Source organism: Benincasa hispida, chromosome 2, assembly GCF_027475165.1.
Source record: "Benincasa hispida cultivar pf3 chromosome 2, pf3_genome.v1.1, whole genome shotgun sequence".
Taxonomy (NCBI): domain Eukaryota; kingdom Viridiplantae; phylum Streptophyta; class Magnoliopsida; order Cucurbitales; family Cucurbitaceae; genus Benincasa; species Benincasa hispida.
This window is the reverse complement of record NC_143479.1, coordinates 67584957-67608933: the sequence shown is the minus strand read 5'-3', so window position 1 is coordinate 67608933 and position 23977 is coordinate 67584957. Positions and strand designations below refer to the sequence as shown.

At 38.3% G+C, this 23977-nt stretch overlaps 1 non-coding gene across 1 annotated transcript; it reads left to right on the top strand.

Moving 5' to 3' along the window:
- Positions 1–19963: 19963 nt before the first annotated feature.
- Positions 19964–20070, top strand: LOC120072433 (small nucleolar RNA R71). Its single transcript, XR_005480492.1, has one exon. It is a non-coding gene; the product is annotated as a small nucleolar RNA R71 (small nucleolar RNA).
- Positions 20071–23977: the final 3907 nt, after the last annotated feature.

Here is a 23977-nt window from a genome sequence, read left to right as displayed (position 1 = left end):
TTGCTCGTAAGTACAATTGGGTTAAAATTACCATTTTACTCCTATAGTTATATCTAACTTCTTAAGTATCACTGATCCCTCTAATGAACAATTAGTTATAATCCAACTATAACTTAACCTCTCTCAGGCCAAGAGAGAGTGTGGTGCCACATTGTTCAAAACATGGAATCAGCTCTTAAGGGAGCAATTTATCTATTTACCCTAACAACGAGAAAGAGTGAATTCCTTCTTATGTAGCTATGCTCCTAGCTCCTCAATCAGACAAATCCTCAAAATGGTAAGCATATTGAGTCAGTCAATTTGGCCACTCTCACTCATGCAAATCAAAATACTGCCCTCATAGGCAGGAGTTCACAACTCATTTAGGATTATGGTCAAGTTACCTATGGTCATCTTGGTGAAATGTAAGTCTCTTCTAGTAACAGTGTTATAAAGAGAAACTATCCATGTCGTGGTCTGATCTTATACAAGCTATTTGTATGTATATCCCCTTTCATATGTCTCCATAAGAATGATCAAGATCAGATCATTTGTGTCACATTATAACAATTGTAACAACTACAAAGCGGATTGTATCCGTAGTGTCACCAGGATAAGGTATCCAACTTTATTTTTCAACTGTAGACTATTCAGGTTATTACTTAAACATGATCTCACCTCTATGTCTCCAAATACATGTTTAAGTCACATTCAATAACCTTGGATCTTAGTTTATTGAGTTTTAGGTTAATGCAATTACATGTCCAATAAAATAACACTTTTTTTATTAAATAAATAATCTGTTTGTACAAATACAATTTACAAATTACAAGACCACGAGATTTAAGGCATCAACCCCAACAATCTTCCATTTATCCTAAAGCTAGTGGGGTTCACAAATATAAAATACAAAAATAGTACAGTACACAAAACAATAAACTAGGACATACACTACACGTCCAATAAAATATTCCACTTGCCCTAGACTAGATACAGTGTTATAGAAAGAATCGAAGACAAGAAAACAAGATTGAAGGTAGTAGAACCATTGTTGACTTTTTTCTACTATGATGTTGTAACCATCAGAGCTTTATCATTGACCATTGTGTATGTATATAAAGAAAAATGAATGTGAAAATAACGAAGAAAGAAAAACTAGAGAGAGCAAGGCATTCATTCTGTAATAACTTTGAAGAAGAAGTTATAAAAGATACCCTCCTGATTTGCACAGTGGACATAGGCCTTTGGCCGAACCACTTAAACTCCTGTGTTCTTTCCTTCTAACTCTACGATCGTTTAACATTTATTAAAGTATCGTTTACACGATTGTGTAGTTCCTATTGCATCGTGTACTTGATCGTTTAGCTCCGTGTCCAATCGTCTATACGATCGTCTAGCAATTCAGCTGTCATCTATACAATCGTTTAACTCTAATCAACTATCGTCTACACGATCATCTAGCGCTTCATTCTAGCATTTACATAATTTAACTATCGTTTAGTTCTTAGAGCTTCGTCTACACGATTGAGCTGCCATAAGGTAAACGACAAAAGAGTTTCAAGCCTCAGCATAAAGTATCCCTTGACTCTTGAATTGTACTTGACCATTAATTCTGAGTAATTTGTGATTGTGAACGAGAAGTTCTTAGTCATCTGAGAAAACAAGTGGTATCAGAGCTTAGTGAACAGTTCAAGACAGATCCAAAATCTGAATTCTTGCATACTTCGAATAAGAAAAGTCAATCTTGAAGATCAAGATTGGCCACTACTAGATAATAAATTGAGAAGTTCGATGGAAAGACAGACTTTGAACTATGGAAAGCGAAGATTATGGCAATCTTGGGACAGTAGAAGGAATTCTTGGCCATTACGAACCCAACAAAGTACCCTGAAACACTCACCGAGGTAGAAAAAGAGATAATCAAGGTAAACGCTTATGGAACCATTTTCTTGAATGTCGCAAATAGTGTTTTGTGGCAGATTGTAGACCAGCCTACTGCTTATGCCCTCTGGAGCAAATTGAATGAGATATATCTGAACAAAGACTTGCGTAACAAAGCTTTCTTGAGGGAAAGATTTTTCACTTACAAGATGGATGTTGTAAAGTTCCTCATGGATAATCTGAATGAGTTCAAGAGACTATCTTCTGAATTCAAATCAATAGGAGACAATATTGGGGAAGAGAATAAGGCTTTCATATTACTAAACCCTCTACCAAAATCATTCAAAGATGTCAAGGCAGCCATGAAGTACAGTAGAGAAATAATAACGATAGAAGAAATCATATCAGTAGTAAGAGTTAGAGAATTAGAGTTACAAATGAGCAAGAAAGATCAGTAAGGTAGTGAATGCTTGTTTTCAAAGGGGAAAAAAACAAGAATAATGGGCAGAGGAAAATGAATGGTGGTGATAAGTCCAAGATTAAGTGCCATTTTTGCTACAAAATAGGACACATGAAAAAGGATTGCCATGCCTTGAACAGGAAGCTGAACCAACAGAACAAGGGTGGAAAATAGACCGAGGCTACTATAGGGGAGAATTCCCTTGTGTATTCAAATCTATTGGCTGCAACTGAAGAAGGTGGAGAGTAGAATACTATGGAGACTCAAGACTAGGTTATAGATTCTTTCATTTCAGTCCATATGACACCATCTAAGGTATGGCTTTGCACCTACAAGAAGTGGGATAGTGGGCTAATCTACATGGGAAACAACAACACCTGCAGAGTTATTGGAATAGGGTATATATCCCTGAAAATGGAAGATGGTTTAGTGAAGTTGATTAGGAACGTGAGGCATGTGCCTACATTGAAGAGAAATCTCCTATCCTTGGGGATGTTTGATGCAATTGGCTGTGAGTGTAGAGGTATGAGAGGCACCTTTTAAATAATTAGAGACTCTAGAGTAGTATTGGTGGAAACCAAAGTGAACGGCTTGTATGTCATCAAAGATGTGCAAATGGCACACTTGGCCTTGATGGCAACTGATGAAGAACCCATAGAAGATGAGTTATGGCACAAAAGGCTTTCTCATATCAGTGTGAGAGGGCTGCAAGTACTCTCAAACCAGGGGATTCTTCCAAGGGGGGTTGGAGACAACTTAAAATTCTGTGAACATTGCATACTAGGCAAAACAACAGGGCAAGGTTTCCCCTAAGGACGATACACATCTAAAGAGATCTTTGAATATGTGTATTCAGACTTGTTGGGGCCAGCTCACTCTCCATCTCTAAGTGGAGTAAGGTACTTTCTTTGCTTTGTAGAATATTACTCAAGGAATAGTTGGGTTTACTTTCTAGAATCCAAAGATGAAGTGTTTAGTAGATTCAAAGAATGGAAGACCTTGATTGAAACGCATACCTCTAAACATATTAAACATTTGATAACTGATAATGGTTTAGAGTTTTTTTGAGAGGAGTTCAACTTGTTCTGCAAGGAGCATAGCATAGTGAGGCACAGAACAGTGAGGTACACACCTTAACAAAATTGAGTAGTTGAAAGATTTAATAGAATAGTGCTAGAAAGAGTTAGATGTCAATTGTCCAATGCACTATTGCTTGAAAAATATTGGGTTGAAGCTATTTCCTACACAATACACTCTCTTAATAGGTGCCCATATCAGTCCATAGAGTTGAAAAATCCTGAAGAGAGGTGGACACGATAGCCACCTAAATTGGAACACTTAAAGATGTTTGGATGTGTAGGTTATGTGCATCAAAGCCAAGGTAAGTTGAACCCTAGGACTGTAAAATGCATGTTTTTAGGCTTTACAACGGGATTGAAGGGTTATAGGCTGTGATATCCCATTGAGAAGAGATATGTGAATAGTAGAGATGTGGTATTCAGAGAGAATGAGATGTTTATGATGTCTGAACAACCAACTACATCTATGATAAAGATAAGTAGCACAAGGTTTGAGGTGGAGCCTCAAAATGATCATGGAGCTTCTACTTCCTCTCAAAATCTAGATTTTGTAGGTGATAAAACCAGTGAACATATGTCAAAAGAACAAATAGAGACACATGGAGACTTACAGAATTATTCATTAGCAAGAGAGACCTAAAAGAACTATTGCACCACCTTCTAGATACCAAGAATCTGACTTTGCTAGTGTAACTTTAAGTGCTACAATTTCAGTGAGCAATAATGAACCCACCAGCTTTAAAGAAGCAAAAAACAACCCTCATGCTAGACAGTGGATTGAGGTAATGGAGGATGAAATGAAGTCCCTCAAACAAAATGACACCTAGAGACTAGTAAGTTTGCCTAAAGGGTAAAAACCTATTTCATGTAAATGGATTTATAAGTTCAAAGAAGAAATTCCAGGGGTGCGAAAGTCTAGGTTTAAGGCAAGGTTAGTTGCAAAAGTGTTCACACACAAAAAAAGTATTGATTACAGTAAGGTCTTTTCTCCAGTGGTGAAGCATACATCCGTTAGGCTACTTTTTTCCTTATTTGTGCAAAAGGACTTGGAGTTAGACCAATTGGATGTGAAGACAGCCTTTCTACATGGGTTGTTAATTGAGATAATTTACATGAAGCAACCTCAAGGGTATGTGAAAAGGGGAGAAGAAGACTTGGTGTGTTTGCTAAATAAGTCTATATATGGCCTTAAGCAGTCACCAAGGTGTTGGTATGAGAGGTTTGATGAAGTGATCTCCAAAATGGGGTTCAAACGAAGCTCTTATGATTGGTGTGTGTACACAAACTCTAATAGCTTCAAGGAACCTGTTTATCTATGTCTCTATGTAGATGACATGCTGTTGGCCGGGAGTTCCAAAGAAGAGTTGAGGCAAGTTAAAATGTTTCTTAAGAAAGAGTTTGATATGAAAGACCTAGGGGAATCAAGAAGGATCCTAGGCATTGAGATTGAAAGAGACATAAAACAGGGCAAATTGCAAGTGAGTCAGTCAGAATATTGTGCAAGAATATTGCAGATGTTCAAAATGGAGGGTGATAAACCAATCGGCACTCCTCTTGCACCTCAATTCAAGCTTTCAGTTGCAAATAGTCCAAAAAGTACAGATGAAGAGCATATAAACCATATGATGTATGTTCCCTATTCCCAAGCAGTGGGATCTCTAATGTACCTAATGAATTCTACCAGACCAGATCTGTCCTATGCTACAAGTATGGTCAATAGGTACATGGAAAACCCTGGTAAATGACATTGGGAAGTAATTAAATGGATATTGAGGTATATCTACTCATCAAAGGATGCAAGGGTCTTATATAGGCAGAATGAGCCATCCAATGATGAAGTGTATGGTTATGTAGATGCAGATTATGTAGGGGATTTAGACAGAAGACGTTCTCTATCAGGCTATGTTTTCCTATGGGGAAACAAGTTAATAAGCTGGAAGGTAAGTTTGCAGCCTGTTATGGTTCTTTCCACAACAGAAGTTCAGTTTATTGCACTGTTTGAGGCTGTGAAGGAAGGTTTGTGGCTGAAAGGTTTACTAAACGATTTGGGCATTACACAAAAAAAGGTCAGAATATATTGTGATAACCAGAGCACAATCTACCTATCTAAGAACCAACAGTTTCACAGTAAAAGCAAGCATATTAACATTAAATATCATTTCATTAGATAGTTGATTGAGAAAGGGGAAGTTGAGGTAGTGAAGATTCATACATCAGACGATGTAGTTGATATGCCAACCAAAACGGTTCCACTAAGCAAGCTTGGCCGATGCTTGGACCTTCTCGGGTTTGAGTTATCTGAAGGCAGTTGAACCGTTGTCGACTTATTTTTGTTATGATATTGTAACCACCAAAGCTTAATCGTTGACCATTGTGCCTGTGTATATAAGAAAAACGAATGTGAAAATAACAAAGAAAGAAAAACTAGAGGGAGCAAGGCATTCTTTCTGTAATAACTTTGAAGAAGAATTAATAAAAGAGACCCTCCCGATTTGCACATTGGACGTAGGCCTTTGGCTGAACCACTTAATCTCCTGTGTTCTTTCTTTCTAACTCTACGATTGTTTAGAATTTACTAAAGTATGGTTTACACGATCATGTAGTTCCTATCGCATCATGTACTCGATCATTTAGCTCCGCGTCCAATCATCTATATAATCGTCTAGCTCTTCAAATGTCGTCTATACGATTGTTTAGCTATACTCAACTGTCGTCTACATGATCGTCTAGCGCTTTGTCCTATCATTTACATAATTGAACTATCATTTAGTTCTTGAAGCTTCATCTACATGATTGAGTTGCCATCAGGTAAACGACAGAAGAGTTTCAAGCCTCAACATACAATATCCTTGACTCTTGAATTGTACTCGACGGTAAATTTTGAGTAATTTGTGATTGTGAACGAGAAGTTCTTAGTCATCTGGGAACACATGCAACATGTCTCGTAGACTTAGACTCTCTAGGTGACCCTAGAAAACATTAGCCGTGAGAGTCTTTGTCACTTGATCAGTAACATTTTTCTCTGAAGCGATTTTCGTGATAATCACGTCTCTTCAATACACAATTCTTATGTATGAGATGATACTTGCACCTTATGTGCTTTCAACTCTTGTGGCTTCTAGGCTCCCTGGAATTTACCACAGCACAACTATTATAACAATAAATTATGATGGACATTGACATGTCTGGAATAAATTTCAGATCAATAAAAATTTTCTTAAGCCATACAACCTCCTTGGTAGCTTCACAAGTTGCTACATACTCTGCCTCCATGGTAGAATCAACAATGTAACTCTGCTTTTGCTGGGGTTGATGCCCTAAATCTCGTAGGGTTCTGTAACTTTTAATTGTATTGTACAAACATTTTATTTATATGAGATGTTTTATTTGACATTTAGCAGGATTAAACTCACAAACCAATAAACTAACATCAAAGGTTATCATCTGTAGCTTAAATAACTATGTAGAGACATACAGGTGGATCATGTTTAAATGATAACCTAAATAGTAATGTAGTAGATGGATAAGGCTTGATACCTTATCTTGGTGACATTATGACTACGACCCACTTTGTATATGTTACAATTATTGTAAAGTGCTACAAATGATCTGATCCTGATCATTCATGTGAAGGCATGTGAATGAAGGTATTCTACACAAAGGAGTTTGTATAAGATCAGGCCACAAATGACCAATCATATTATATAACGTCGTCATAATTAAGACTTACATTTCATCAGGATGACCATAGGTGACATCACCTGAATCCTAAGTGAGTTGTGAACTTCTGCCTATGAAGGTGGTCCTTTGATTTGTATAGGTGAGAATTTAAGACTTAATAAGCCTACCATTTTGGGGATTCGTGTGATTGGGGAGTTGGGAACACAACTACAGAAGACGGAATTCACTTTTTCCCCCGACGTCGGGAAAGTAGATAAATTGCTCCCTTAGAGGATGTTCCGGGGCTTGAACAATGTGATGCTACACCCTCTCCTAGCCTAAGAGCGTTTGGTCATAGTTGGACTATGACTTATTATTAAATAGAAGGATCAGTGGTACATAAGAAGTTAGATGTAACTATAGGGATAAAACGGTAATTGGCTTAATTGTACTTACAAGCAATTTCTGAAGGGTCATCGCACTATTGACTAGTTATATCCAATGGACACAGAAATATATTTGTAGTATGAAGAGTGTAACTGTTGGTCTTTAGTGGAGTGCCCGACAGTTAATGGATATTGAATAATTTAATTAAAGATGTTGAATAATTTAATTAAAGAAGTTTAATTAATTATCCACATACCATTGAAGCTTCAATTTACAGGTTCATTAGGTCCGCTCTGTAGCTCAACAGAGATTTATGGGAATCAATTTTGGATTAATTTGAATTATTCAAATTAATTAAGGGAATTAATTATATGTGATATAATTAATTTAATTTAATTATATATAATATAATAATATAATAATATAATGTATTTGATAAATTATAATATAAAGTTTATTTGAGAGGAAATAAATATTTGGATGTGATTAAAATATTAATTATGTGAATTGGATTTATATAATTAATTTTAATATAAATGGGATTTATATTAAATGCCATTTATTAATGAGAGAATTATAACTATAGGTTATATTGTATATGATACAATATTTAAGTATAGGTTCTATGTTATAATGATATAACATATAGTTATAAATATATATGATAAGTTAGTTATTCTATAATTATTTATTTAAATTTAAATTAATTTAATTTAATTTTAATTTTAATTTTAATTTTAAAGAGTTGTAAATAACTTCCCTCCCTTAATTCTCCATTAAAATTGATGTGAAGAAGGGAAGTTATCTGATCTGCTTGATCGTGTGTTTTGATTCATCTTCTTCACAGAAGACAAAAACTGAAATCTCTATAATTCCTCAAAGATCTTATCCTCCTCTTAATTACTCTCTCTCTCTACCCAAAAACTAAGAGCCCACACCTCTTTAAAGACTCTCTACCCATAAGAAAATACAGAGGAAACACTTTTGGTGGTGGCCATTTTGGATTACGATCTATTCGTGATAGATCTTAAGAAGGGATTTTTCGTGAAGAAGATTTATTCTTCAAGGGTACATATTTTTCAAACCTATTTTCCTTTACTCCTCTTTATAGGCATGCTGTAAATTTTTAATTTCACTGCATAATTTGTTTATGCATTTTGTGATTCTGTGAAAACCAAAAATTGAGACGATCCACGTTTTCGCTTAGGGCCTTCACAAGTTCCTTCAACTTTGTGCTTCACCAGACTACAACTTCTCCATTAAGAGTGAACACTAATCTTAAAGTGGATTTCGTAGAATCCCTATCCGTTTGAAAATCAGAGTCAGTGTATCTTTGGTTCATATCCTTAGAAACATACACAAACATATACTCCCTCATTCTTCAAAGATACTTGAGGATAGTTTTAACTGCTGTCCAGTGGTGTGAACGGTTTGAATCGGGCGCGATATTACTTAGCTTGTAACCAATTTACAGCAATATACACCAAATTAAATTTCATGACTTACTCACTAAATATAGCAAAGGAAGTACGGAGTCGATCCCATAGAGAACCAATTTAGATTTCTCAAGTTTAAAGCTTATAGCATGTAACTAGGGGGATTTGTGAAAATTATGAAAGAAAAGTGCACGAAAATTGAAAACAAAATTGTGAAAGTATGTGTAAAAATATCGATTGAACAAAACACTTAGCTTATGTTATTCCAGTCTATTCCGTTCCTTTTCAATTCTATTATAGACTTATTTTAAAGATCATGCGAGAAATTCCAATTAAAACTTAGCCTACTCATTTAGAATCCTAACCGGTAGTCGATAAGATGAAATTAATTTAAGGAGAAGGGAGAATCCTCAACTAATTAATAAATCAACAAGCATTAAGATTAAAGGAAAAACTAAGCCAAACAATCGATTGCCATCGTCTAATCAATTATTTGAGCGAAATTTATCTAGATTAGAAAGTAATGCTTATTAAATGGAATCCCAATTAAGTTCACAAACTTTACATAATGCTTGCTTTTAGGTGACGACTATCTAACGATTACAAATTAGGGTCAACGAAAGCAATCAATTATACAAACATGGCTAACTTATCAAATTATCCCATGTAAAACAATTGAAAACAAATTCAAGATAAATTTCATTCAATCAGAAAAGTTCTCAACGAAATTACAAAGCAAGTCTCAAGAACGAAATGGAATAGAATTAAACTACAAAACACAAGCTAAGTACTTACCCCTTAGCCACAAATCATTGTAAGGGGCAAAAAAAATCAAGAAATTGGAGAGAAGAGACGGAGAAATCGTGCAGGAATAGTGTGGTGGCCGAATGGTTGGAATGTGGTGACCCTAACTCGAACTGACGCTCTATTTATAGAATTTGTCGCAACGCTACTCTGTATTTTGCACGTCCACTTCAAGTTTGTAGTGTCATAACACTACATGTAGGTTGCCACGTTGTCCTGTTCTTCGCGAATGGAGTAGCTACTGTCTTTCAGCATCATGCAATGCTCAAATCAAGCGTGTGACACTTCAAACGGGCAAAAATGTCAACTTCTTGGCCACTTTTCCTCATTTGTGAAATTTAGCTCCTAGCGTGGCCATTAGACGTCTTTTTGTCCCGAACACTTCATTTAACCTCTTATACACTTAGGTCCTATAGAACAATCAATTTAAACACATTAAATAGCATAACAATCCCGAATTAAGTAGAGGAAGATAGCACATTTTTCGTGCTATCAAACAGCCCAAACTTAGCTCTTGATCATCCTCGAGCAAGGTAGAACAAGAAATCATACACAAATAATCAGTTTGTCAAACCATAATGTTCCCTACTTAAGGCTCAACAATCAACTAGAATCGTACTCACAATTAATTAGGCAATAAAAATCTTTCCATCAATTTTGGACAAGTTTGAAAATTTGTTTAAATTTTGTCACACATGTACAAACACAAAGTTATTTATTTTGAGCAAGAGAAAGCCCGAAATGGCCTTATAAATCCTCATTTATTGTTTCCCTACATTGGCTCGAAGGATCCTGAATTAGGTTTCCTAAATTCAAAGTAGCAATGACATAAAATATGAATGGTCAAAATCTATTCATGCATCGCTTTTTATTACACTTCTCCTTTTTTATTCTTACAAACGAAAGGGAAACTTAATCCAGGAAGGCGACTTTCGTGTTAGCCTGCCCACACAATTGTCATGCAAGACATCCTAAGCTTACTCATTCCTCTAGAGTACTTTAGCTCAGAGGGAAACCATGGTTGTCATGGCCGCCCTAGGTTAATCATTTTTAGAGCAAATTGTGATATTAATTGACTACATCTTAAAGAATGCATTGCTAAATTGTACTGTGGAAAGACTAATATCTATCACTGAGGCCTTTCGAAGTGATAACAAACTTATGGTCCCATAATTTAATTCTAGGCAAGCTAACATAGTCAAGATAGATGTGCAATGGGTTTGTAGATTTATGAAAAAAATTATGTAAAATTTTAAAAGATGCCATGAAAATCGTGAATTCCTTCATCCTACCTATTCTCATGCAAAACCAATTCATACGAGTATGTCATAGACTACTCATTGAAAGGAACAAAACAACAAGACCCCAAATCCAAACACCCCACCCCCAACTTTAAAAGCACACATTATCCCCAATATGATTAAAAATAAAGCACGAGGGATCAGAATACTTCCTTGAACAATAGAGTGAAAGGAGGATCTAGGAAACTCGAAACAACTCTTCTCCGCCACCCATCCTAATTCAAGAATGATAAAAATAGTTAATTCAAAAATAAAAGAAAAATTATAGAATTGAAACTTAATCTATGAAAGAAATAAATTTAAAGTCTGGCTGCCTCCAAGAAGCGCAAATTTTTATAGTTGGTTGCTCGACCGTAGCGGCTCATTATCATATGTAAACTGATGAGTCCAACCAGTAGGCGATATCAAAGTAATCCAAAGACTCGCCATCATGGAAGACCTTCAACCTATGCCCATTCACCTTTAAAACTTTCCCTGTCTCAAGATTAATGATATCTATTGCACCATGAGGGTAAACGTGAGAAACACCAAATGGCCTAAGCCACTTGGATCAGAGTTTTCCACGCATAAACTTCAACCAATAGTTGTATAGAAGTACCTTTTGCTCTACATAAAACTCATTTGGTGCGATCATCCTGTCATGAAAATCTTTTGCTCTTTGCTTGTAGATTAGAGAATTGTCATAAGATTCTAATCTAAGCTCTTCCAATTCCTTGAGTTGTAAAAGTCTGGCCTCCCTAGCTGCCTCTAAATCCCAGTTGCACTTCTTGACTGTCCAATATGCCTTATGTTTGATCTCAACTAGAAGATGGCAAGCTTTTCCATAGACAATCCTATAGGGAGATGTCCTAATAGGGTCTTGAAGGTCGTTCTGTAAGCCCATAAAGCATCGTCAAGCCTAAGGCTCCAACCCCTCCTTCCTGGGTTGAACACCTTCTCCGAAATAGTCTTCACTTCCCTGTTGGATACCTCTACCTGCCCATTAGTCTGATGGTGGTATGGGGTGGCAATACGATGTTTTACACTGTAATTCTTCAAGAAGAAAGCAATAACTTGATTGCAAAAGTGTGATCCTTGATTGCTGATGATTGCCTTAGGGAAGCCATACTTGTACAAAATGTTAGTCTTCAAGAAACCTTCAACCACTTTAGCTTCATTAGTAAAAGTGGCCTTTGCTTCCACCCATTTGGAAACATAGTCCACTGCTAATGCTTGAATTTTATGAAGTGGAAATTATGGATGATATGTGTTGGTGGATTGCGTTGTGCACTCAAGTTTCTCCAGAGGAATTCAAGTGTTAATTCCTCTGAGTTTCTTGGTAAGTCCAGGGTCGAACATAGGGACTTGTGAAAATAGTTGCGTTAGAGATTTTTATGAAAACTTGCGGTAACCAGTTGACCAGTTGAATAAATAAGTGTTGGGTTGTTATTGTGTTAATGAGAATAATAACGAATGCGATAGAATTCGAAAAGAGTTGTTAAACAAGAAATATGATGAGTATGCGGTGAACGGATTGAGAAGGGTTTCGGCTAACACTCCCTAGGATGGTTCATGCCTTGCGATCATGCAACATGCATACAATAGTAATTCACCTCTCGACGTGAATGCCACAGCTTCTAAGGCTAGAACGCATGCGATAAATATGCGATAAGTCTATAGGGTTTACACATAAACCACTATCTCTGTTTATGCGATGACAACATGACATTTACACAAATATGCGACCACATAATATCATTCCTATTCATAGGATGCATGTGATGCAAGTTGACAAACAGAGCTTATCTCTAAGTCCCTATCTCTTGTTTATACAAGCCTAATCTTGCTCTTTCGAGTCCAGATTCTAACCTAGCTCTCTCGAGACATTAGGTTCTTTCTTTAGATTCTCTCTCAAGTAACTCTAAAGGGGTGTTTTTCACAACATTAAACAAGACAATCGCAAGCAATGAACTTCCTACATCATGTTAGCTTAGTTCCTCTCAACCCATTCAACTAGTTTAGCTACTCATGCGTATTAAGAGAGTGAGCAGATGTAGAAATAGAACTTCCATTGAATAGATATAAGATGAAGTATATAATAACAATGCAAGTATAGTAAAGAGCCTGGAGCAATTTCTTGCTGCCAGGCCTTACACTGTTTCTACTCGTGCCTAAAGATATTCTCGCTTTCGCGAGAGTTAGCCTGCTCTCTACTTTTACACCCCAAGGTTCTCTCTCGAGCTGCCTTGGACAATCTCCGGCATCACCACTCTTCTTTTGCTCCGCCGTAAAATGGAAAAGAAAACTAGAAACTGAGGTATGAACTTGTAGTGGTGATGAGGTAATCGACTACTTAACCCTTTCTCTGAAGAATGCACTCGGTATTTATAGGGCATCAAAGGTGAAAGGAAACTTCTCTCTCTCCTGGTTATACAGATGGAATAGCTTTAATTCCTGACTGATGTACCGGATAATTGTCACCGATAAAGCTGGATGTACTTTGTGACTGTTATCGGCTATGAACTTAATTTGGATCCGACTACCATTAGCTTTCTGTCCCATCAATCTTAATTGTCCTTTCGTCTGGATGCACCCACCATGTTGCGGTGATTCTTCTTGGGTGAATGTTTGCAAGCACAATTGCAAAGTCTTGCGGTGAAGTTGCACTTGACCACTGTATTCCTATGATCGCATTATTTGCATTGCGTTAACGCATTATTCTGCACAAAAATATAAAGATCAACCACTCTAATGCATTGGACGCATGCGACCACAATATTATAGAATTTATGCTTAATGGACACAATTTAACATATTTCATCAACTTAATCCAACATTGTTTAAGGAATTAGCACTATGATAACGTGCATTTCTGCCCGTTATCACACCCCTAAATTTAAACAATGCTTGTCCTCAAGCATAAGCTAAAGATTCTTTTAGCAAGTTAACCGCAAAGTTCTTTCCCTAGATTTCTCAAGATACTTCGTTGAAATTCTATATGCCAGAATTTCCTTAAGTCTCATTCAAATCTCTTCTTAAAATACTTCTAAGACTTAGGGATTGCAAGCTTAACTTTCAAAAGGACTTTACTGAATTCCGGAACATCGCATGATTTATTTCAAAAAGAAAATTTTCCACCGGGGTGTCAAATGATTTATCCGTGCACAAAAATTTTCTTCATTGCTATTTTTTTCTAACCTTGCACCGATCCGAGTGCCTTGTCTTCGTTTTAGCTTGCCCCCACAGGTGTCATGCGGTCATCCAACTACGAGCAATGCACTCTTTCTCAGACTCAACTCATACCAACTTGGCAGTGAAGTTGCGGTCATTTATTTATGCGTTGATCCTGGTGACTTACTTTCGTTTTAACTTGCCCCCACGTGTGTCATGCAGACATCCAACTACGGGTAAGTGCCTTTCACAATTTAACTCTTATTAACATGGGTTTCCCATTGCGTTGACAGTGAAGATTTTATAAAAAAAAAAATTTTGTAGCAAGGTCGGGAACAAATATGTCACCCCCAAATTTAAAATATGGTAATGTCCTCATTGCCAAAAGATTAAAATAAGTCATGCGATATTCATAGAAGGCGTTGTAAAGAAAATTTTAAAAAAATGCTAGTAAACCCCTAACTTCAAGAAATATTTCATGAGGTGACTATCCTAAGACTTACGTTGACTCTAGTATATACGAAAGAGATAGAAGGATATTTTTCGTCATTGAAATCATACTTGGAAAAGAATACATGTGGCAAACTACTAAAGTTATCTACTTACGATATAATTGCGGTAGTCAAGGAGGATGCAGTGATAAAATTTTGAAAAGTAATATGCAATGTGATAGCGCAAAATTTGAAGTAAGGATAAGGATGAGTACACCCCCAAATTTAGCGTTGTCGCCCGCATTGTATTAACGCATCCATCTTGCGGCGATCATTCGTCATTGGGTTGCAGTGATGGAATAAGATAAGTGCTGCTTCGCATAACGTTTCCGCAATCCAGCGCCAAGTAAGGATAATTCTGATAAGTGCTGCTTCGCATAATATTTTCGCAATCCATCGTTGTAAGGAATAAAAAGAGAGGGCAAAATTATTTTAAACAAAATAAAAGGCTTTTTTTTTCTTTTTTTTTTTTTTGTAGAAATAGAAGTGATAAATGAACAGATAGTCGAGGAAGGATAATTCTGAGTAGTGGGGAAAAGAGCTGAAGACTTGAGATTTTCCAAAACTTTGTGTGCCTGATAAATTGCGATCATTTGATAACGCAGGGACCACCTACTTCCTTCTTCATTCAAGGTTTCTTAATTCCATGGAGTCGACTTGGCGATGCCAGTCTTCTCCATGGTATGCCTTTATTCGTTGTCTATTGACCTTGAATATGTTGGTTCCGTCGTTATTTGATAATTCCACTGTGCCATGCGGAAGTACTTGTCGAATTATGAACGGTCCGGACCAATGAGACTTTAGCTTTCCGAGGAAGAGTCGTAGACGTGAATTGAAAAGCAAGACTTTCTGCCCGACTTGGAGGTTCTTACTGCATATGCGTTGATCATGCCAGCGCTTGGTGTGCCCTTTATAAATTTTCGCATTTTCATATGTGTTGTTCCTCTATTCTTCTAGCTCGACTAGTTGCACTTTCCGTGCTTCCCCTACTTTCTTCAAATCAAAATTCAGTTTCTTGACTGCCCACAATGCTATATATTTCAGATCCAAAAGCAAGTGACACGCCTTGCCGAATACCAACGCATAAGGGGACAAACCTATAGGTGTTTTAAATGCGGTTCGGTATGCCCATAACGCATCATCAAGCTTCATTGCCCAATCCTTCCGCGAAGGTTTGACTACCTTCTCAAGTATCAATTTAATTTCCCGATTGGACACTTCAGCTTGTCCATTTGTTTGCGGATGGTATGTGGTGGCCACTTGTGGAGGATATTGTACTTGTGCAGTAGCTCCTTTATATTGTGGTTGACAAAGTGTGATCCTTCATCAATTATGATGGCATGAGAAGTGCCAAAACGCGTGAAAATATTTTTCTTCAGGATTAGGGAGACTACTGCTGCATCACTTGCGGCGCATGCAATTGCCTTCAACCACTTGGAGACACAGTTGACGGCTAATAGAATATAGTGCTTACCATTTGAAGGAGGGAATGGTCCCATGAAATCAATCCCCCCATACGTCAAATAGTTCCAGCTCCAAGATAGTATTCATTGGCATTGTGTTCTTCCATGAAATGTTGCCAGTGCATTGACACCGATCACATTTCATTGTGTAGTCAGCAACATCCTTAAATAATGAAGGCCAGAAGAATCCACTTTGTAAAACTTTGGCTGTAGTATGTTGTCCTCCAAAGTACCCTCCATATGGCGAATCATGGCACTGCAATAATATGCGTTGTTGAGCAGCGTCTGGGATGCATAATCGAATGATTTGGTCTGCACCTCTTTTATACAGATTCGGCTCATCCTAATAATAGTGTCTGTATTCATTCTTAAGCTTCTTCTGTTAATGGTAGGTTTACTCCTCAGAAATTGTTCACAAACCAAATAATTAACAATTTCCGCATACCAGGGCAGTTTTTCTATACGAAATAGCTGCTCGTCCGGAACACGTCACTCACTTCAAATTCATTGCGGTCAACCTCTGGATTTTCTAATTTGGACAAGTGATCCGCAACTTGATTCTCTGTCCCTTTCCGATCAATTATCTCAATATCAAATTCTTGAAGGAGGAGAACCCATCTGATCAACCTCGGCTTTGCATCCTTCTTTGTCATCAAATATTTGATTGTTGAGTGATTAGTGTGAATGAGTACCTTGGTTCCCGATAGATATGCCCAAGATTTTTTAATCGCAAAAATCACAGCCAGGAGCTCTTTTTCAGTGGTGGTATAATTAAGTTGAACAGGGTTTAGAGTTTTACTCGCATATGCGATGGAGTGAAAAATATTTGTCTTCTTTTGTGCTAATGCAGCTCCTATCGCATACCCGCTTGCGTTGCACATGAGTTCGAATGGGAGTGCCCAATCCGGTGCAATCAAGACGGGTGCGGTAATCAGCACATCTTTTAAAATTTTGAATGCGATGAGGCAATTGTTGTCAAATTCAAACTTCCTGTCTGCCTCTAACAATGCACTCAAGGGTCTTGTTATTTTAGAAAAGTCTTTGACGAATCGCCTATAGAATTCGACATGCCCCAAGAAGCTTCTCACAACCTTCACGTTGGTTGGAGGTGGAAGCTTTTCAATTGCGTCAATCTTTGCTTTGTCCACCTCCATCCCTTCTCGGGAGACCTTGTGTCCGAACACTATTCCTTTCTTCACCATGAAGTGACATTTTTCCCAATTGAGTACTAGGTTCGTCTCTTCACATCTTTTAAGAATTTTCTCCAAATTGGCTAGGAAGACTTCATAAGTGTTCCCCTAAACGGAGAAGTCATCCATAAATATTTCTACTGAGTCCTTGAGATAATTTGAAAAGATCGCCATCATGCACCTCTGGAACGTGCTTGGCACATTGCAGAGGCCAAACGACATGCGATGAATAGCAAATGTCCCATATGGGTAGGTAAATATGGTCTTGTCTTGGTCTTCAGGAGCTATCATGATCTGATTATACCTGGCATATCCATCCAAGAAGTAATAAAAACGTTCCCTGCTAATCTGTCGAGCATTTGATCGATGAATGGCAAAGGGAAGTAATCTTTCTTTGGGGCCGCATTTCGTTTGCAGTAGTCCATGCAGATGCGCCATCTAGTGATGGTCCTTTGTAGTATTAATTCATTGTTCTCATTTGGGACTACCGTCATTCCTTCCTTCTTCGTCACACATTGCACGAGACTGACCCACGTGCTATCTGTGATGGGATAGATAATGCCCACATCCAGCCACTTGATAATCTCCTTTTTGACGACCTTCTTCATCGCAGGGTTAAGTCTGCGTTGATTTTCAGTGGTTTCTTTGTGGTCGTCCTCAAGACGAATGTGGTGCATGCAGTATGCGGGGCTAATTCCTCTGATATCAGGGAGCGTCCGGCCGATTGCTCACACATGCTTCTTAAAAATGCTCATCAACGCATTCTCTCGATCTGCATTAAGTGTGGAGGAAATTATCACTGGCAGCTTCTCATTCTGCCCCAGGAATGCGTATTTCAAATGTGTTGGTAGTGTTTTCAATTCAAGTGTTGGTGGTTCCACGAGAGAAGGTTGCATTATTTTTCTTTCTTCCTTCGGCTCTACTTCTTGCGTTGTGATCGATCCTTCTTCTTTGTTTGTTTTTGCTACGATCGCATTGCAGGTAGCTACGGATGCATTAGCATCCTCTTCTTCCCACTCTTCATCAGACTTTTCTTCTTCAATCAATTTCAGGTTATCTTCAAAATTTGGCAGGTCTTTCTCATCAAGAAATTTCATGGCACGAATGATGTTAAATTTGAGTTTTTGTCCGTTTATGCTCAAAGTGATTTCTCCCTTCTGCACATCAATTTGAGCACGACCCATTGATACGGACGATCGCCCCAAAATGATGGGCACATCTTTATCGGCCTCATAATCCAGGATGATGAAGTCAGCTGGCAAAATAAATTTATCAATCGTGATCAGCATGTCCTTCACCTTACTCTCTGGATGAAACAGAAATCTGTTGGCCAGTTGGAGAGTCACGGATGTGGCCACAAGTTGCCCCACATTTAATTGTCGTAAGATTGACAGCGGCATCAAATTTATGCTGGCCCCCAAGTCACACAGGGCTTGCCCAATATAGAGTCCTCCTATGGAGCAAGGAATAGTGAAGCTCCTAGGATCACTCATCTTTGGTGGGATGATAGATTTGGAACTTTGTGTTAAAGTCACCGTGGCAAATTTTCCAACTCCTCTCTTTTTAGTTACCATGTCTTTCAGAAACTTGGCATAGGCAGGCATTTCCTCAATCGCTTCACTGAAAGGAATATTAACATGTAATTGTTTTAGTACAGACAAGAAGCGTTGGTACTGTAACTCTTCATTTTTCTTCTTCATTAGCCTCTGAGGGAAGGGTGGTAACTGAATTTTCACGGTTCCCGTTTCATTTGACTTTGAGGTTGAAGCAACCTCAGGTTCTATTGCTTCATTTTCCTTTTCTTCTTCTTGCGTTGCCGTAATCTCAGGCTCAGTTGCGATGGAAGTTGTTCTACTCTGGTCCTTTCTTCCTCCCTCCACGGTCTTTCCACTGCGCAATATCACAACCTGACATTGCTTCTTACCTGATCTCCCTGGGTTGCGTGGAAGCTCGGTTGAACTTGGCAACGCCCCTTGCAGTCTACTTTTGAGCTCATTCGCAATCTAGCCCATTTGCAATTCAAGGTTGCGGATGGACGTAGCCTGACTTTGAAGTATTGTTTCGTTTTTCTCTATGTATTGCTGCAATAGGCTTTCTAGAGAAGAAGATTGTAGTGGTCGTTGTGAGCTACTTGTTTGGTTGCTCTGTTGACTGTTACTGCGTTGAAAGAATCCTGGTGGCCCTTCTTTTTGCGCCACAGATTGAAAATTTTGTTGTTGATTCTTCCAAGCAAAATTGGGGTGATTTTTCCACCCAGGGTTGTAAGTGTTTGAAAAGGGGTTATTCTTTACAAAATATACAGACTGTGGATTTTGTGGGCAATCTTCCATTGCATGCCCATCACTGCAAGTCGCACACCTTACGATGTTTTGACTTATTGTGTTAATTTGCCCACCTTGTGGTGTTGGGCTATTGATCGTCATTCCTTGAATCAAATTCATCATTGCGGTAATTTGGTTTTGCAATGAGACAATAACACCGTTATTTGCATCAGAATCCTTGAGTCTTAATCTCTGGTCACTCTCCCTTCAGTCTTCATGATTCTTGGAGATGCGGTCCAAGATATTCTTCCCCTCATCATAAGTCTTATCAAGCAGACCACTAGTTGCTGTCGTATTGGCAGCAGTCTGTAAAGCAAGATTCAAACCGTGATAGAAAATTTTCATTTGAAGGCAATCTGGTAGCCAATTATGCGGACAATCTCAGACAAATCTTTTGAACCTCGCCCAAGCATCGCTGAGCGATTCGTCCATATCTTGTTCAAAATTAGTAATAAGCTTTCTTCGTCTTGCATTTTCGGTAGGTGGAAAATACTTCTTCATAAACTTCTCCACCACCTACTCCCAAGAAGTGATCTTTCCTGGTTCGAGCGAATAAGCCCATTTCCTAGCCTGATCACAGAGAGAAAATGGGAACAACGTTAGTAGAATTTTTTTAGCAGAAATGTTCTAGAACATAAAAGTATTGCAGATTTGAATAAAACTTTCGAGATGAGCATGCGGATCCTCGCCACGCCTTCCTATGAATTGACCTGCAACCTGGATCATCTGCAGCATCATCGGTTTCATTTCAAATCTACTTCCATCGAAGGAATGCCTCATGATTCCCAGAGAGAAATCATAGAGGTTTGGCGATGCATAGTCCCTAATGGGCCTATTGCGATTGTTTGCCAACAAAATCGGATTTGCCATGACATTGTTGTTCCTGGGCTGCTCTGCCATCTCTTCATTATCGGATTGTGGTTGCTGCTGGCGGTCTCTTAGTCTCCTTCGAAATGTTCTCTCAATCTTCGGGTCGTAGTTTGCTAGAGATTGAGAGTTCTGCAAAGAAATAACAAAAATTACCGTTAACAACTATTTTGTCGATGTCCCCGGCAACGACGTCAAAAACTTGATGTTTGATTTTATGAAGTGGAAATTACGGATGATATGTGTTGGTGGATTGCGTTGTGCACTCAAGTTTCCCCAGAGGAATCCATGTGTAAATTCCTCTAAGTTTCCTTGTAAGTCCAGGTTCGAACACAGGGACTTGTGAAAATAGTTGCGTTGGGGATTTTTATTAAAACTTGCGGTAACCAGTTGAGTAAATAAGTTTTGGGTTGTTGTTGTGTTAATGAGAATAATAACGAATGCGGCAGAATTCGAAAAAAGTTGGTAAACGGGAAATATGATGAATATGCGGTGAACGGGTTGAGAAGGTTTTCGACTAACACTCCCTAGGATGCGTTCATGCCTTGTGATCATGCAACATGCACACAATAGTAAACCACCTCTCGGCGTGAATGCCATAGCTTCTAAGGCTAGAACACATGCGGTAAATATTCGATCTCTATTTATACGATGACAACATGACATTCACACAAATATGCGACCACAAAATAACATTCTTATTCCTAGGATGCATGTGATGTAAGTTAACAAACAGAGCTTATCTCTAAGTCCCTATCTCTTGTTTATGCAAGCCTAATTTTGCTCTTTCCAGTCCAGATTCTAACCTAGCTCTATTGAGACATTAGGTTCTTTCTTTAGATTCTCTCTCGAGTAACTCTAAAGGGGTGTTTTGCACAACATAAAACAAGACAATCGCAAGCAATGAACTTCCTAGATCATGTTAGCTTAGTTCCTCTCAACCCATTCAACTAGTTTAGCTACTCAAGCATATTAAGGGAGTGAGCAGATGTAGAAATAGAACTTCCATTGAATAGATATAAGATGAAGTATAGAATAATGCAAGTATAGTAAAGAGCCTGGAGCAATTTCTTGCTGCCAGGCATTACACTGTTTCTACTCGTGCTCTAAAGATATTCTCGCTTTCACGAGAGTCAGCTTGCTCTCTGATCTTATGCCCCAAGGTTCTCTCTCGAGCTGCCTTGGACAATCTTCGGTGTCACCATTCTTCTCTTGCTCCGCCGTAAAATGGAAAAGAAAACTATGAATAGAGGTATGAACTTGTAGTGGTGATGAGGTAATCGACTGCTTAACCCTTTTTCTGAAGAATGCACTTGGTATTTATAAGGCATCAAAGGTGAAAGGCGGCTTCTCTCTCCTGATTGTACAGATGGGACAACTTTAATTCCTGAATGATGCGCCGAATAATTGTCACCGATAAAGCTGGATGTACTTTGTGACTATTATCGGCTTTCAACTTAATTTTGATTTGACTGCCGTCAGCTTTCTGTCCTATTGATCTTAATTGATCGTTCGGATGCGCCCACCATGTTGCGGTGATTCTTCTTGGGTAAATGTTTGCGAGCACGATCAATGTAAAGTCTTATAGTGAAGTTGCGCTCGACCACTGTATTCCTATAATCGCATTCTTTGCATTGCGTTAACGCATTATTCTGCACAAAAATATAAAGATCAACTGCTCTAATGCATTGGACGCATGCGACCACAATATCATAGAATTTATGCTTAATAGACGCAATTTGACATATTTCATCAACGCAATCCAACATTGTTTAGGATTTAGCACTATGATAACGTGCATTTCTGCTCATTATCAACTATCAAAAGAATATACTTAAACCCACAAGATGAAGGAAACGATCCCATAAAATCTATCCCCCATACATCAAATATCTCACATAAAAGAATAAGAATTTGTGGCATTTCATTCTACGGGACAAACCTCCTGACTTTCATAACTTTCACAAGTATTAAAAACAAAGTATGTAAATAAAGTGTCCAAATACAAACCAGAATCCAAGACTTTTTTCGCTATTCTTTTGGGACTGACGTGTCCACCACATGCATGCTTATGACAAAATTCTAAAAGAGAAAAGAAGTCATCATTAGGGACACTCCTCCTGACTACCTGATCACCACCAAATTTCCAAAGAATAGACTCCTCCAAGACATAATACTTTGACTCACTTTCTATTTTGTCACTTCTATGCTTGTCCATTCCATAAGAAAACTCACTAGTGGTCAAATAATTCACGAGGTTAGCATACCATGGAGTCATAGAAATACTGTTTGCCTACATTAGTGTATGGTCAGGGAAGTCTCCATCAGAAATGAGACAACCATCATCAGCTACAAGCCGTCTCAAGTGATCGACAACAACATTCTCACATCCCTTCCTGTCCTGAAGCTTCAGGTTGAACTCTCAAACGAGAAGAAAACAATTACTTTAGATCCAACAGTATAAGAGAGAAATTTCTCAAGAGAAAAAAAAACACATAAAAACTCTTTCTCTGTCGCAGTGCAGCTGCACTGATCCAGATTGAAGGTCTTCGAAGCGTAATAGATCACATGATATTTATCAACCTTCTAGCCCAAAACTGCTCCTATAGCATGGTCACTCACGTCGCACATAATCTCGAAGGGAAGATCTGATGACATGCAGAAATGTATGCCATCTTAGTCATTTTACTTAGAATTATGAAGGTTGTTAGGTAGAATATGTGGCAATCATGTTAGGAATTCATGAGAAAATGAGCTTGCGTCGATCAGCATGTCGAATCTCGGCCAACCCGTTATTTTGCGTTAATTATGCGTTCAATGTTCTATTTTTGTAGCTAATACAAGAAATGAACACAAACATGGAAATTGGACCACCACATAGACGACCGCATGCGGAGAAACACTCCATCGTAAAGGCAAACACATTGATCAACGTATGGATGTTGTGGTAATCAGTCGTATGCGTCCATCGCATGGGAGTTGTGCTCGTCAAGCGATTGCGGTCATCATGTAGAGTTATGGTATTAAGCGAATGCGCTCATTGAATGATTGCAGCTACACGACAATGCATACTTATGGGATCAACGCAAGGTAGGTGGAATGAACGCATCAACGCATCTACCTCGAGAAAATCCAAAGTTGATGCTGACATTTCACCTACCACGCCGTTAGTGGAAAAGGTTCATAAAGGACTAACGCGTTGAACGTTAGACTCAGAGTAGTCCAATTAATTCTGTCGGCGACCCAAGCTCTATAAATAAAAGTCGATGAGCTAAAATTCTAGCTATCCGGGGATGATCCTTGTGATCCGGGGATTTTCCCCGCGATCCGGACAAACGCGTGAGAAGAAGTTTTAGAGTTCTTCACCTCTTTCATCCATTCCGAGTGACGACCGGAGCCTTCGATCGGAGCTAGATCTCGAGAGAGTCAAGATGCATGGTCATCGCATACATTCATTAATGCATTATCAGTCCAACGCATGACCATCGACGCATGACTATCAACACAT